Genomic DNA, 14431 nt, shown 5'->3' on the forward strand with positions numbered 1-14431 from the left:
CGCCTTACTTCAGAAACAGAAAAAATACGAATTTAATAAAGTATATTCGGAACCATCAGCACCGACCTCCCTTTCAGCCATACCCAGACCTGAAGCCCCAGCACCCTCCGAAACCCCCACCTTTCCCGGGATCTAACGGGCCACAGAGGGCAACGCGTCCTGCACCACGCGGCTCCCGCAGCTCCCCACCTCCACCCTCCCAAGCAACCCCAGCCCTGCACCCCCCAACTCCCAGGATTCGGTAGGAAAACGCTCCCTTTGCGCCGATCCATCCCTGGCGCAGCGCCGGCCGCCGCCTCCGCCGCTCACCTTGGCAGGGGGAAGGGGCGCTGCTGTCCCGACTGGTGCTGTAACACAACTCTCGCTCTCCGCTGTGCGCTCGCTAGTGCGCGCTCCCCGCCGCCCGCCCCATTTATATACGGCGGGACCCGCCTCCTTCCAGAACCATCGGGAACCTTCACCGCGGGCGCGGGGGGGCGCGGGGCGGTGCGGGGCGGGGGGCTCGTGGCGGGGGGGCGGGGCCTGCCGCCTGAGGGGCGGGGCCGCGCCGCGCGCAGCCAATCGCGGCCTTCCGCGACAGGCGCCGCGGGGCCGGCGCCGGAATGGGCGCGAGCTAGTGCGCGCTCACCCCCGAGCCGCTTCGCCCGCAGCGATTGGCTCTGTCGGGCAGTGGGGGGGCGGGGCCTCGGGCGGCTGCGTGAGCGGCGGGTGACGTCACCCGCTGCCGCGCGCCGGTCCGAACGTCCTAGAAGGGGGCGGGGTGGGGGCCGCTCCCCCCCCTCCACCGCATCCCAATCCTCCTTCATCTTCCTCCATCCTCCCCCCGCCCCCGGGGAGCAGCGGGGAAGGGCCTGGAAAAGTCGGGGTTCCCCCTTCCCCAGCCAGGAGAACGGCACAGGACGGGGTGCGGGGCGGCAGCCGCCCCCTGTCTTTGAACCCCCGTGTCCGCCGCGGTGTGTGGTGTGTGGGTGTGCGGGTGTGCGGGTGTGCGGGTGTGCGGGTGTGCGGGTGTGTGGCAGTGCAGGTGTGTGGCAGTGCAGGTGCGTGGCTGTGCAGCTGTTCAGGTGTGCGGGAGTGCATCTGTTCAGGTGTTCAGGTGTGCGGGAGTGCATCTCTTCAGGTGTTCAGGTGTGCGGGAGTGCATCTGTGCAGGTGTTCAGCTGTGCAGGTGTGCGGGAGTGCTGAAGTGCAGCCGTTCGGGTGTGCGGGTGTCCGGCTGTGCAGCCGTTCGGGTGTGCGGGAGCGCAGGTGGCTCGGTGCCCTCGGGCGGGCCGGGGAGCTGCGGGAGGGCGGCACGGCGCGCCCGGTCCGGCTGGCCGGGCAGGATCCTGCCGGGCGTAGCCGGGTGAATCACGGCTCAGCGATGCTGTGGTAACGCGTTTCGCCTGCTCAGGGAAAACAACCCCCGGTTCTCACGCCGCAGGTATCAGCGTGCGAGCCTAACAGAACCGTGCATCTCGCTCTGTGCGCTTTGTGCAGGGTGGAAAGAGCCAAGGGATCGAATCCAAGCGGCTCAGCAGACCTACATAGCTATGCAGTTACTTAAGGATTTAAGTGCTAATAGTAGACACGAGGCGGATGCCTCTGCTGTTGGGTTTGTAACAGCCTGAAATCCGCTGGGCTTCTCAGCCTTAACGTGGCATTTGCCATCTCATCTGGGAAATCTCGGCTGATGTTCAAAGGACACCGCAAGAGACACTTTTGTACATACATTTACACATCCTGCATAAAGGCTTTGATATGTACCCGTCTCATTATACCCAGTGCTCTGTGATTGCAGCATTTAGCAGGGTGGGTATTTTTATATCCTGAATGACCTGATTGAGAGCAGGCAGTTAAATGCAGGTCTTCCATGTCTCAGGAGAATGATCTGCATCCCATGTGTTCCAGACCAGGCTTCTAAAACTTTCTTCTTGGAGCTGATCCACTTTTCAGGATATAAATACCAAGCGAAGCTGCATGTTAAAACTGTACAATGATGTAAGCCTGAATCTAGACAATCTCCTGCTCTAGAGAATAGCTATTTATTTAAGGAATAAAAAGGATGTTTCTGTAGCAAAAATTCATCCCATGTGCAACTTCTTGGCATTTTCTGTTGGCTCTTGGACATACCAAGACTTCTTTCTAGTTCCAACATCTGTCTGACTTTTGGGAATTGAAGTTTAATACACCTAACCTGCCTTTCCCCTAGTTAAGCATCCTGAAATACACTGGCTAGCATGAATTTGGTATTACAATACTTGGATCCATTAATGCTTTTAATCAAGGATCCTCATGCTGAATTTAATATTCTTTGCATCCGTTATTCTGCAGTTTGACCCAGACAAGCAAATCTGATTGAATTGAGGCCTACAGGCTTGATTTTGTGGCAGCATTATGTTTTCAGGGAGTTTTCAGTACTCCTCATAATCTGACAAGAAGATACATTAAGTACAGGTGTAAAGCATCATGTAGGACATGGCAAGGAATTGAAATTACAGCTTGTTTTGTTGCAGTTTCTGCAGTGTTTGGATCAGTATCTGCAATGACTTATAGGACTCTGCCCTTCTAAATCCTGGTGCTCCAGCTCTGATCCAAGCAGTTGGCCAAAATACAGGATCCTGCAGGTTATTTTAATTAGAAGGAAAAATTAATTGTGGTGTCAACAAGAACATAAAAGAGTGTATAGATGAGCTGCTGCCAGCCCACAGGAGAAATCAAACTGTAAGGGTGAGGTTATTTGCTCGCAGTTCTAAGCCACTGAAAAACCTGGATTTCAGCCAACACAGCCTGGAAAGTTCTACACTTATGTCTGGGTCACCTTTTTGGTACTTACTGGTCTTTTTCTGTATTTTCTTCGAGTTTGATTTTGAGGTGCTTCTCAATGCATTTCTTTCCCTTTCTCTCAAACACATCCTGCTTGTACAAAATAATGTGCACCAAAATGCTTTCTTGAGTATGACATGTTCCTTTCTTTGCACAGTGACTGTGATTTCAGTGATCTGACAGCTGCTTTGGTTGTCTGCTTCCATAAAGCAGCTTAATGGCTCTTTACCACTATCCTAATAAAGTATGGCAGTTACACCCAAGCATAATGATGTAACTTTCATGTTTTTCTTAGATTAAAAATAGTCCTGGTACAGTATAAATTCTATAGGGTGTGCCTTTTAGGCTGAAACCCTCTTACATTGAGATTTCATTGACTGAAATGCTTTCTAACATTTATTTGGATCAAAATAATTTCTGTATTTCAGAGAACTGCTAAATTATTACAATATATCAATATCTGTCCGAGCATTTTTGCCAGTAATATCCTGTCAAATTTACTTGTGTGCTCTCCTTTTGAGGTGTCCAGAATTTTAAGGGTGCCACTTTTATAAAAATATTTAAGACGTTTAAGAAAATATTTTCTTTTCTAATCTCTTGCTTAATGTGGGTCCAGTGATTCAGACTTAGGGATATATGTCATTTCAAGCATGTAAAGAACCTATGGAAGGTTTTGCATATGTCTGCAGGATCATGTGCCTTTATACTGTCTAATCTAGCAGTCACATCATTCTGTTTTCTCTTTTGTGGTTGTATTATTCAGCTTTCAAAAGCAGACTGATTTCTTTTGTCAAAGTTGTTTGACAAGTGCACTGGGAGAATGTAATCTCATACCAAACCATCTAAGTTTTCCCAGCTCTGCTTAATCCAAGTTCCTCTGTGCCTGTGTAAAACAAATATTTTCTTCATGACTTGTGAATATCCTATATTCTTTTTGTTCTGTTATGCAGTGAGGGCTAGCGAAGATAGAGACTTTGTTCCTATGGTTACCTTATTTTAACTGATCCCAGTTTTGTATTGCTTCACTTTTAGAAAAAAAAAAAAAAAAAGTGGTTCCAAACTTGGTTTGCGTTAATTTTGAGGGAAAATCTGAGCAAGATGGTTCAATTTTTCAGCCAAGAGATTCTGCTGGTTTTCATTGGGGTAGAGTTAATTTTCTTCACAGTAGCCAGTATGGAGTTATATTTTGGATTTGTGCTGAGCACAGGGTTGATAATACAGAGATGTTTTGGTTATGGCTGGGCAGTGTTTGCACATTGTCAAGGCCTTTTCTGTTCCTCACACGGGCCCCACCAGTGGGGAGGACTGGGGGGCACAGGGAGCTGTGAGGGGACACAGCTGGGACAGCTGACCCCAACTCACTAAAAGGACATTCCCTACCGTGTAGCCTCCAGCATTTGCTGATTTCTTAAGGATTAGTCCCATACTGGTTCTCCATATACATTTGCATCTTAATAGAATCTTTAATTACACAATTTTGTAAAACTCCTTGCTATGTTAAACTTATACAATTTAAAAAGAACAAAGTGAAAGTTGCTCGAAGAAAGTTATTTAATGTTCAAAGTATTGAAATAACACCCAGGAAAAGTGGGTTCTATTCAACTGGGTTTTATTCTTGAGTCTATCAAAGCTTCTTCTGTGTTGCTGAATAAGATTTTTTTTATAAGCCACAAAGAAATTAAAAAACATTTGCATAGAGAATTCTAATTCCAGCATTGAGCTAACTTTTGAGTGTTTGGAGTTGTAGTCTTAATGCTGTTATAATACTGTTTTAAAATTAGTTTTGTTTGAGTTCTGACAGAGTTTTGTCATGTTATCTCAGTGCTTCAGGTTTCACTTAAGGAAAACAAAACAGCAGCGACTGAAATTACCTAAACAGTAGATTTCAGAGGACTGACATAAGTAGAGATGTGGTAATATATGTCTAGTTTGATTTAACACATGGAATTATGCATGTAAAATCTGTGTTATCATAATGACATGTAAAGCTGGCAAGGGATCTCTGGCTGAGCAAAGCTTCATGCTTGCTTAGAACTGTTTCCCAGGCTGTCCTCCTTCGTACTTTCTCATGCCTTGCTGGAAGCTAAAGCGATCATAAGATCTGTAGGTCACAAAAAAAAGGTTATTCACACTAGAAAGAGGATCAGAAGACACTTGGAAGAAATATTTTTGCTGTGAAAAAGCTACTTAAGAAGCAGAGACGAAAATCGGTCTCATACAATGTAGTTGTACTGTACAACTGCAGGTGGCAGCAATAATTGCATGGGACCCAGGGCAGTATGTAAACGCTCTTTTTTTCTAAAAGTCTATGGTTCTTGAAGTATGTGTCAGGGACTGTGAAAACTGTCAGAGTTGTTGCTCTCAGAAGGAATTTTAAAGGGGCTTAAGCTGTTGAATAAGAATATATTTGTTGTAGCAGAAGTCCACAATTCCACTACTAACAAATGCCAGTTATAATTTATATTATAATTATCAGCTGCATAGGAAAGCTGAGAGAATGAGCATGGAAAGGCCTGGATTCATGGAACATTAACAAGGCCACAGAATAATTGTTTAATTTTATCATAAATTACTTCATATGGTGTTTGTCAAAAAATTAATAGGTTAGGTTAAGTTTATGAAAACTACAGTTTGATATTTTAAATTGGTCCTATCTTAATATTCCCTTGTGACTGGAACAAGGGACATTTTCTTTATGGTTTAGGCCTTATATCATGTTTTACACTTCCCCAGAAGAAATGCATAATTACGCACTTCTTAGCTGAAATTATGTGTACAAAGCAAGCGTTATACCTATGCAAACTTAGCAACACAAGACACTTTGTCCTCCACCGAGTTAAAAGTGTTTCTTTCAGTATCTAGTTCTGCTCTTTGTTTTAAGAGCATTGCAAGATGATTGCACTACCTGTTTGCTGAAAGGTGTGGTCTCTGTCTAGCATGGGACCTAAAAACCAGGACACACAGTTACTTGGTTTGGAGAATGAGACACGCCCATCAAAACCGCCCTTAAATCAGGAATCTTTCCTAAATCAGGAGCAGTTACATAAAAATGTTAGCTCTGGAGGGAGGACAAGAGGTATGGTGGCAGCTGTAACTTTTATTATCTGTAGTTAAGAGCTTTGTTCTATTCATAGGCATAAGTTTCAATAGATCCTAATTCAAAAGGACAAGAAGCTTGGAGAAAAAGCCCTTCCAGAGAGCAGAAAGTTTAACTAAAAAGTCCCCAGACAAATAAAATCCTAGACTTCCCACAAAGATGTTAAAAAATGATGGTGATGGTGAAGTTACATCATTAGAAAAATAACTTAATAGAGCTTCTGCATCAACAAACGTGGAAATAAACCTGATACTTTTTTCCCTGTATATATTCAAGTTCTAGGAGTTGGATTCAGTATGAGTAAGGGTTGGGGGATTAGAACATGTAACAGCTAAACGCTGTTGCATATTTACTAGCAGGTGTGGGTATGTATGGGGCACTTACACACCTTACTTTGTGTGCGCGGTAGATTTGGTGACAAAACTATCCTTCAAGCCACCTTCTGAACAGTAGAACTGAAGACTCTAAAATCTTAAATCTAAATTAATTAAAACTAGGAAGCTATATACTGTATATAGCTATATACATAATATATACATATATATTATGTCACAAAGCATGTATTCTGTACTTCACTAACATTCTTGATGCAACAGTATTTATTTTTCAAATTTCTGAACACATGCCATTTCAGAGTGGAGTTAGATACTTGGGACGTGACAGTAAAGTTGATAGTAGGAAAAGAATTTTTGAGTTTATTTAAATAGACAGACAGATAGTAAGTTCTAGTCCTGGATTTTAAGCAGGTAAGCAGAAAGATTACATATTTTTGGATAAAGATTTTATATAAACAATATATTATTTAATATGGATAAATTATCTTTGGGATCAAATTGCTCTAGTGAATTCTGAAAAAGCAAGAAGAAAAACTGTTGGAAAGGCCTTCATACTTCAGGAACACTTCCATCTACTTCTTAATAAGCACAGCTCCTAGAAGCAAAGAGAAAAAAACCCCCTTCATACAAAGGTTTACCTTAGGTATCAGAGGCTTTAGGGAAAGACTGAGAGCAATCTTACGTGGAGATCACTTACACTTTCAGATTTAGTTGTGAATGGAATTTTGGTTGTGTAAAGAGTTGAGAAAGTAGGTTTACTAAGTAGTGATAGCTGGAATCAGGGTGAACTAGGTTAAAAAAAAAACAATTGCACATTTTTATTGAGGATACTGAGCATGCAATAACCTCAACCATTCACTTCTAAGAGGGCACAGAAATGGGAAGAATCGAAGAATCTTGCAGAACAACTGCTTAAATTGGTGCTAATCTGATAAACCTGATTCTAGAAAGAATTTGCTGTGAGGACTTTTAGTTAATTATTAAGTTTGAATTATAGCTCAAAAGTAGCTGTGGTATCACACAGCCAGGTTACCTTGGATCTGACCAGCATGAAAGGAGCTGTGAGAGGAAGGTCTGTAAGAAGCCTTGGCCGAGGGTTTCCCATCTTATCTTAGGAGCTGCATGGCAGCCTTGGCCCTTGGCTTTGATCCTTCCTGAGCTGTGCTCTAGCTGTGCCTGGGTTCAGCCTTGTACTTTGCTGATCCCAGCCTTGCCTTGCAGACCTGACTTTTGCCTTGTCCTTGGACCTTCCTCATTATTACAGATTTGTGTGGCAATTGTTGAGCTATGGGGTGAAACATCACTGGACTATACTATGAGCCTGCTACACTCCTAGAAGTTCAAATTTCATCATGAAGTATGCTTCAATAAAGGTTTTAGAAGTCACAGAAATTTAAAAAATCAGCAAGCTTAGGCTTCACATTTTTCAGGAAGGGAGATTGTGAGCATTTAAAATACATGTCCACAAAGCTGATTCTTCCCAGTATTTCAACACAGGATATGATCCTCTACTTTAGCACTCTATAGTTGTAAGAAAAAGTCAAGAAATTAATTTAAATCTGTCCATATGTTCTCAGTAGGCTCTTTAGTACACAGTCGATAGATATATTTCAGACAGTACTTTCATTTTATTAGTGAGATATTGTTAAGGAAATAGACAAGGTACTAAAATTATGGAGTGGTTTCAGATAATCACAGATTAAGGCTTCACAGCTATCCATGATGAACACTCTGCTTAGGCACAGTTTAATGTTATTTTCTTGCTGTGTCAGACAGATAAAAAAGATTTATTTCTTGTGAAGAAACAGGAGAACTCTGAATCCGAGCTTCCTCTCCACAAAAGAACATTGGAAAAAAAAAGAATAGTAGCAATAAGATGTTCTGATTAAAGCTGACTGTGAGTAGGTACTTTGAGAAATTTTGTCAAGAGCTCCATAAGTACTTGATAAATCATATACAAATTTATCTGTGGGCTACAAGAACCAGGCATAGTGAATTAGAGGGAAAGTCGGTTTTCATCTCTTTCAAGGAGATGCTTCCTGCCATACTGAGGCAAATCTTGTGATGTAACTCGGCTCTTTATCCTGAATCCTGCTTTGCAGTCAGCTGAGCCGAGGGTATTCTTAGCCAGTTAATATGCAGGTCAGTATAATGCAGCTGCTCTACACTGTGAAAGTAGGACAGATTACAGTTACTAGAAGTCACCAGGTTACTTCTTCACCAGAAGGGTGCTGGTTAATACTTGCCAGGAGACATCTCTGCCTTTTTTCCCCTCGTTGTTGACAAAACAAAAGAAGGAAGAAAACCCCTCCAGAATGGCTCTTTCAGCTCTGTGGGAGTTGCAATGACTCTCGTGATTGACAAACTTAAAACTGTTTCAGATGCTGACAGCCTAGGATTTCTTCATCCCTGCTTCATTTGGATTGGATATGTCTGGAAGAGTGAAAGTACTTTTATTTTGTCAAATTCAAGTTACTTTTTAAATGTCTAGTGTTTAAAATAAAAGCAGCAAGTTCACTCTAACTGGTAAAGTTCTTTATTATAAAATAAAACTATGAAAAAATTATAACAGAATGCATTTTCTATGTCTTGTTTTTGTTGTCCTTCACAGTACATCTACAAAGCTAAATTGAAGGAACGGGCATTATGGACTGTGATTGTAAAAGGAGAGATTTTTCAGCTTTTCTTCCTCATGGTATAGCTGCTCTTCCTAATGATTTACCTAAAATTGTGTCTCCTCAGACCATTGGTCCAAAATGAAGTATCTCTTTTACCTGTGGTTCTGTAGAACTGTTCAAGTTTTTTCATCTCACAGAAATACAGTTCTAAATTTATACCAAAAATATACATGATGGTTTGGCTTCCTTCTCCTTAGTTGTCCAAGACAGAAAATTACAGTGGCCCATTCTTTTCTCTAGAAACCTCCGTGTTCACATTCCTATTATAGTATTTAATTTGCATGTTATTTCCATCTTGATGAACTTTACTGCATGTCACTGCTTTTGTAAGAATAAACATGATTACAGATTGTATGAGAAGTATTCCCAGCTCTGCTTTGCAGTTGCCTAGAATTAATTCATGAAATAATACTGATGCACCTGGCATTGGAAATACCTTTCTAAATTGCCTTCTGCTCATCTGTTCTCACTGTTGGAACCAGAGCCATAATAATTCTGGCTTAAAAGCCAGAATTGCTAATTAGTCACTGCCAACCAGACCTCTTTCAGAAGCATATCTAAATATGTCAGGAGATTTCTTTGGCCCAAACACACAACTTCAGCATATATCAGTATAAAATGCATAATCAGAGTTTATTGCTTCACCTGCATAATTAAGATCTTCAGGTACAAACATGTATTGTCATTGTCAATTAATCCATATTTTAACAAAAGCTTGAACTGTGTCTTATTATATTCACTGAAGATAAATGTTATCTTTATAAGACATCCTCTGGGTTGGTGAATGAGAAGCTCAGCATCTCAATTCAACTGATACATGGTGTAACTCTGTCGTACTTCGGCAATAGTCAGTCTTAAAGAGCTCATTAGGAAAGCAAACCAAGAAATTATCACCCAACATAATGTAGAGTCCTTCTTGTAAGTGTTAATGCTGACACTACAAACACAGCTTAGTTAATGTTGTACTAGTAGCATCTGGGAATGATGCAAGGACATTAGGTATGCAACTAGTGTTTCAAAGCATGTACTATTAGCATCTCAAACAAGGCACTTACAAAGAGCGTGATTGGATAGCTGATGAATTGAGAATGCTGCTTCACAATTCCTTTGATTTGCCTTTCTTCCAAATATTCTCTTTGGTCTTCCTTCAGGTTTAGGATAATCTTTGTTCTAGTCATGGGTTCCCCATGAATGAAATACGTGAGTTTTAGTGACAGCACAAATGGCTGAATAGCAAGCTTTTTCTGAAATTAAGACTGAATATAATTGTAATATGAAATTCTTAATCATTGCTGACTACCTGATAATGCTGAACTGGTATTTAATACCTATTCTGTGCTCCAACAAATGCAACAACTACAGCAATTGTACCATTTCAATGTGTATTTTCCCCAACTTTCAAAACCCTCATGAAGCACAGCGGTACAACTTATGAACTGCAAGAGGGAGCTTATAATGCAGAAATTCGTCAAGTTTGACCTTTTTCTTTGAATGTTACACATACTAAAACCGAAAGGCAGCAGGGGTGCTGTATTGTGTGGTACACATTCATTCTCTGCTACACAGAGTTCAGTCAATGGTTACTACTCAGCCAGGCAAATTTGCTGCCAAAGGTAGAGATACATCAGAGTGTGCACCTGTACTCCCACCCTGTTCTGCAGCATGTTCACTTGACTCCAGGCAGCCACGAGATAGAGAACAGAGAATTCCATTCAGGAGCATTTATTGTTATCAGTGACAGCAAGAGAGCCTGGAATGAAGGTGATATTCAGACTGCCCATCTCTGCTTTGTGACCATGGTCACATTTGCAACCACAGAGGCAGAGAAGAAGCTGACCCCAAACTGACCAATCCCAGAGACACCAGCATGAGCAGTATTTCTAGAGAAGCTCCACTGCTGGACCTCACAGTAATCATGGGATCAGCTTTGGTCATCCTGTACTTTAATCCATGATGTGCAGAGTGCAGTTGTGCTTGCCAGGTCAGTCATTCCCAGAATCCAGCTTGTTTGGATCAGTCACCACTCAAGTTTGATTCTGCCCAGACATCACAACAGGAGGCTTGGGCATTCTCAGTGTATGCTTAAAAACCTAGGCAGTGTTTTACCGGCTGAGTCACATTAATAGCCAAATTACTTGCAACCAATTATTTGCTAACTGCCCTCCTCAGAAAGTTTTTCTTGCTGGAATAGAAAGTGATGAGCAACTATTTCAGCCTGGAAGGCAAGAGTCTTCTCCTCTTCACCCATGGGCTGACCTTCAGTTTGCACAGACTCAGTAAGGATACATAAATGCTGAAACCTCACTGCATGTATACCCACACATACACTTGACCGTGGCATATATATTTTTAAACTGAGTGAAAAAATAACAATAATTTGTCTTGAGAGCATAGGACAGAGAAATATAATTATTATTTCACATGTATCCTTAAGACTCCAGTATATATTTTAGATTTTCACTTCTCTCTGATTTCTTGCATTAAGATGAAGATAACGCAAGATGAATAGTTTAATCAAGAGAAAATCAGTTGATCTTTAATGTATTCATGCTAGATTGCATTATAAAGCAAGAAAAGTCATCACAAGATCTGATTTATTATCACAAATTAATGTCTCATGTACATTCTGAGACATCCCAGAGATTAAATTTTGCAGTTATGCCAAAATAGCAAAGACTGGAGATTTTCACTCTCCTTCAACTGAAACACTACTTGTACAGGAATACTCTGATGTAACTCTGTAATTTTAAAAATAAACTTGCAATTTCTCTGGGGGAATGAGTGATGTTGGTATAATGATGATATTAATATAGATTTGTTTATAATCCCTTCAAGTTGGAACAATACTGCAAGGAAAAACATTTTATTGAAGGGACGTTATAGTGTAAAGTCTCTCCAGTTGATCATTTAACAGAAACCAAGTCTGAAGCCACTTAAAGATGTAGATTTTCTATTTAAGATAGGCTTCTATTTCATGTTCCTATTTAAGTTATGCTTAAACGGCCCCCCTTTATTCACCCCTTTTGAATAAAGACCACAACTCTTGTGTCTGGTTACTAGCTGGGTTTTTTTGCCCACAATTCTCTCCTGTCACAGCTGTGGGAAGGAAAGAAGACAAGAAACAGAATAAATTATAATTTAAACTGACTAGAAAGACTATGATGAGATTATGTTTGAATTTTCCAAACAAAAGTGATGGAAAGAAACATACTGTAGCCACATTTCAGCTTACATTAGAAGAGCAACTAATCTTCATCAGCTAAGTCTGGCAGTAAAGAATCAGTCATCACTCATCTTTCTGCAGAATTTATGTTGCTAACCTTCAAATCACACTTTTTTAAAAATAAAATCATTCCATCACTTGGTTTAGACATGCAGCAGGAGAAGGAGAGTAGAGAGAAACTGAACAAGATTCCTTAGGAATGGAGCAAGTCAAGACAGTCACCGAGAGTGTCTTATTCTGACACACCATGTATCAAAAGCTGACTGGGTTTGCTAACCCATGTATTAGAGGCAAGCAGCCACCTCATTTCTCATTTAGGAACTGTGATTCTGATCCTGCCTTTCAAAAGGGCTTTTATAATAATTTATTCTTACAGAAGGTAAATAAATGCTACCTACTCAAAATAGTGTTTATATTGACATGGCACAAATGTAAATTATAATCTTATGGGTAAACTTACAGAATCACGGAGTGTTTGGGGTTGGAAGGAGCCTCTGGAGGTCATCTCATCCCACTCTGTTCAAGCAGGGCCACCTGGAGCAGGTTGCCCATTACTGTGTCCACTAACAGCTGCTCTGAAATGAACTAATTGATGGGTCTGTAATTGCATCCTTTGCAATCACAGCAAGTGGACCACAGCCTTTCTCAGAATCTTAAAGGTATACTTTCTATAAGAGCAGCTGATTCCACCACCCCACCACACTTTCAGCTCAAACAGCACAAGGAGCAGAAATGGAAGATATCTCCATTTGTTAATGGGGGGTGACTAAAGTGTGCTGATGGACTGTTCATGTTTCTGAATGCCAATGAAGAGAGTAGGACCCTGACTTGTCAGATTAATCCATTAAATCCACAGAGAAGCTTAGGAAGTATGCTAACAATACGCTAATGAGGATCCCTCCTTAGTGCTTGTGATGTTGGTGCAGTGGGCAAAGGGAGGAATAGGGGTCTCTGTGACTGCACTACCACCATCTAAGTGCTGGGATATGAGAGTGCAGCATCAAGTCTGTTCAGTTTGCAATGCTGTTAGAATTCACCAGATGGGGCTAATACAGCAAATATAAATATTCTCTATAGGAGTCATACTGAAAAAAAATACTGAGATGGGTAGAGAGAGCAATATACATTTGTGTATATGGCATAGGAGTCTTAGCCTTATAAAAGTTGTGTTTTTTGAGTTAACCCCTTACAATGAGTCCATTATTTATAATAGACACTTTGTTACATTAATTTTCCATGTATCGTATGTTTAACTGTTCAGCCATTCCCTACCATCCCACAAACTAATAGCTGTCTCAGGAAATCTGTAGGTTAGATCAGGCTTGCTTATTTTAAGTTTTTTTTAAACTCGGAACAGTTATAAAACCACACACATAAAAACTGAAGGCGTATGTTGACTTAAATTCCTAGTTATTATGCTTTTTTTAATATTTAAATAAAAATACAAATTAAAGTTGTAAAAATCAGCTGGTTTATAAATGTGAACATCTTTCCCTTTGGTACACTGATACAGAGATTGATCTTGTCACATAAGTACATCCCCCAGATTTAATTTCATGTACAGACTTTGAACATATTTGGATATCACAGCAAAGTTTTAGGTAACTGATCAAAAAAAAAGAAAACCCCTGCATGGCACTGCATCTGTCAAACATCCTCGTCTGTGTCAAATCACTGAATTGGGAAGTTAGCATTGGAAAATTGAAAGTAACTGCTTGTGAAAGATGTCAGACTGGTGCTCCCTGTATTTTATCATGTCTTTAGGAAGCAATTGTATCATTTTTACTATCAAAAGGGATTGCAAATACATGGAGATTTAATATACATCTACCCTATATTTGATTTACGAAAATAGAAATGACAGTGAACAAATAAACTTCAGATGGCATTTAACTCAACTAACAGAGCAGCTATTGGAAAATGACATAAATCATGTTACACCTAGCACTTGGCCATAGAAAGATGGAGGCAGAAGGCAAGGAATGTCACCAGAATGTGCATACTTGATTACATGATTACTGGTAAGCGCATGTTACATAAGAACATCATACTGTATGAGCTGGATGATGATGATAGTTTCAGATAAACCAGAAAAGCAGGGACCAAAGAGCCTTCTCTACACAGGTAATCTTTTAAACCACGTTTCTTTAGCAATCCCTTGTTTTACGTATGCAGCAAAAGAAAGGGAGTAGAGAGAAGCTGAACAAGTCTCATTAGGCATGGAGAAAGTCAGACTTCCATTTAGAAAGGCACTCAGGCTGCTGAAAGCCTGAATGCTGATAATTTTTTAAGA

At 40.9% G+C, this 14431-nt stretch overlaps 1 protein-coding gene across 1 annotated transcript in view; it reads right to left on the minus strand.

The window, feature by feature from the left end:
- The window catches only part of HSP90AA1 (heat shock protein 90 alpha family class A member 1), an 11781-nt gene extending 11272 nt beyond the window's left edge, over positions 1 to 509 (minus strand). The window contains exon 1 of the mRNA XM_027673989.1: positions 310 to 509. The gene's annotated coding sequence lies outside the window, so the exon portion shown is untranslated. The remainder of the gene's footprint in view (positions 1 to 309) is intronic.
- Positions 510 to 14431: the final 13922 nt, after the last annotated feature.

The sequence above is a fragment of the Neopelma chrysocephalum genome, unplaced genomic scaffold (assembly GCF_003984885.1).
Source record: "Neopelma chrysocephalum unplaced genomic scaffold, ASM398488v2 Primary Assembly neopelma1_24, whole genome shotgun sequence".
In the NCBI taxonomy this organism is placed as follows: Eukaryota; Metazoa; Chordata; class Aves; order Passeriformes; family Pipridae; genus Neopelma; species Neopelma chrysocephalum.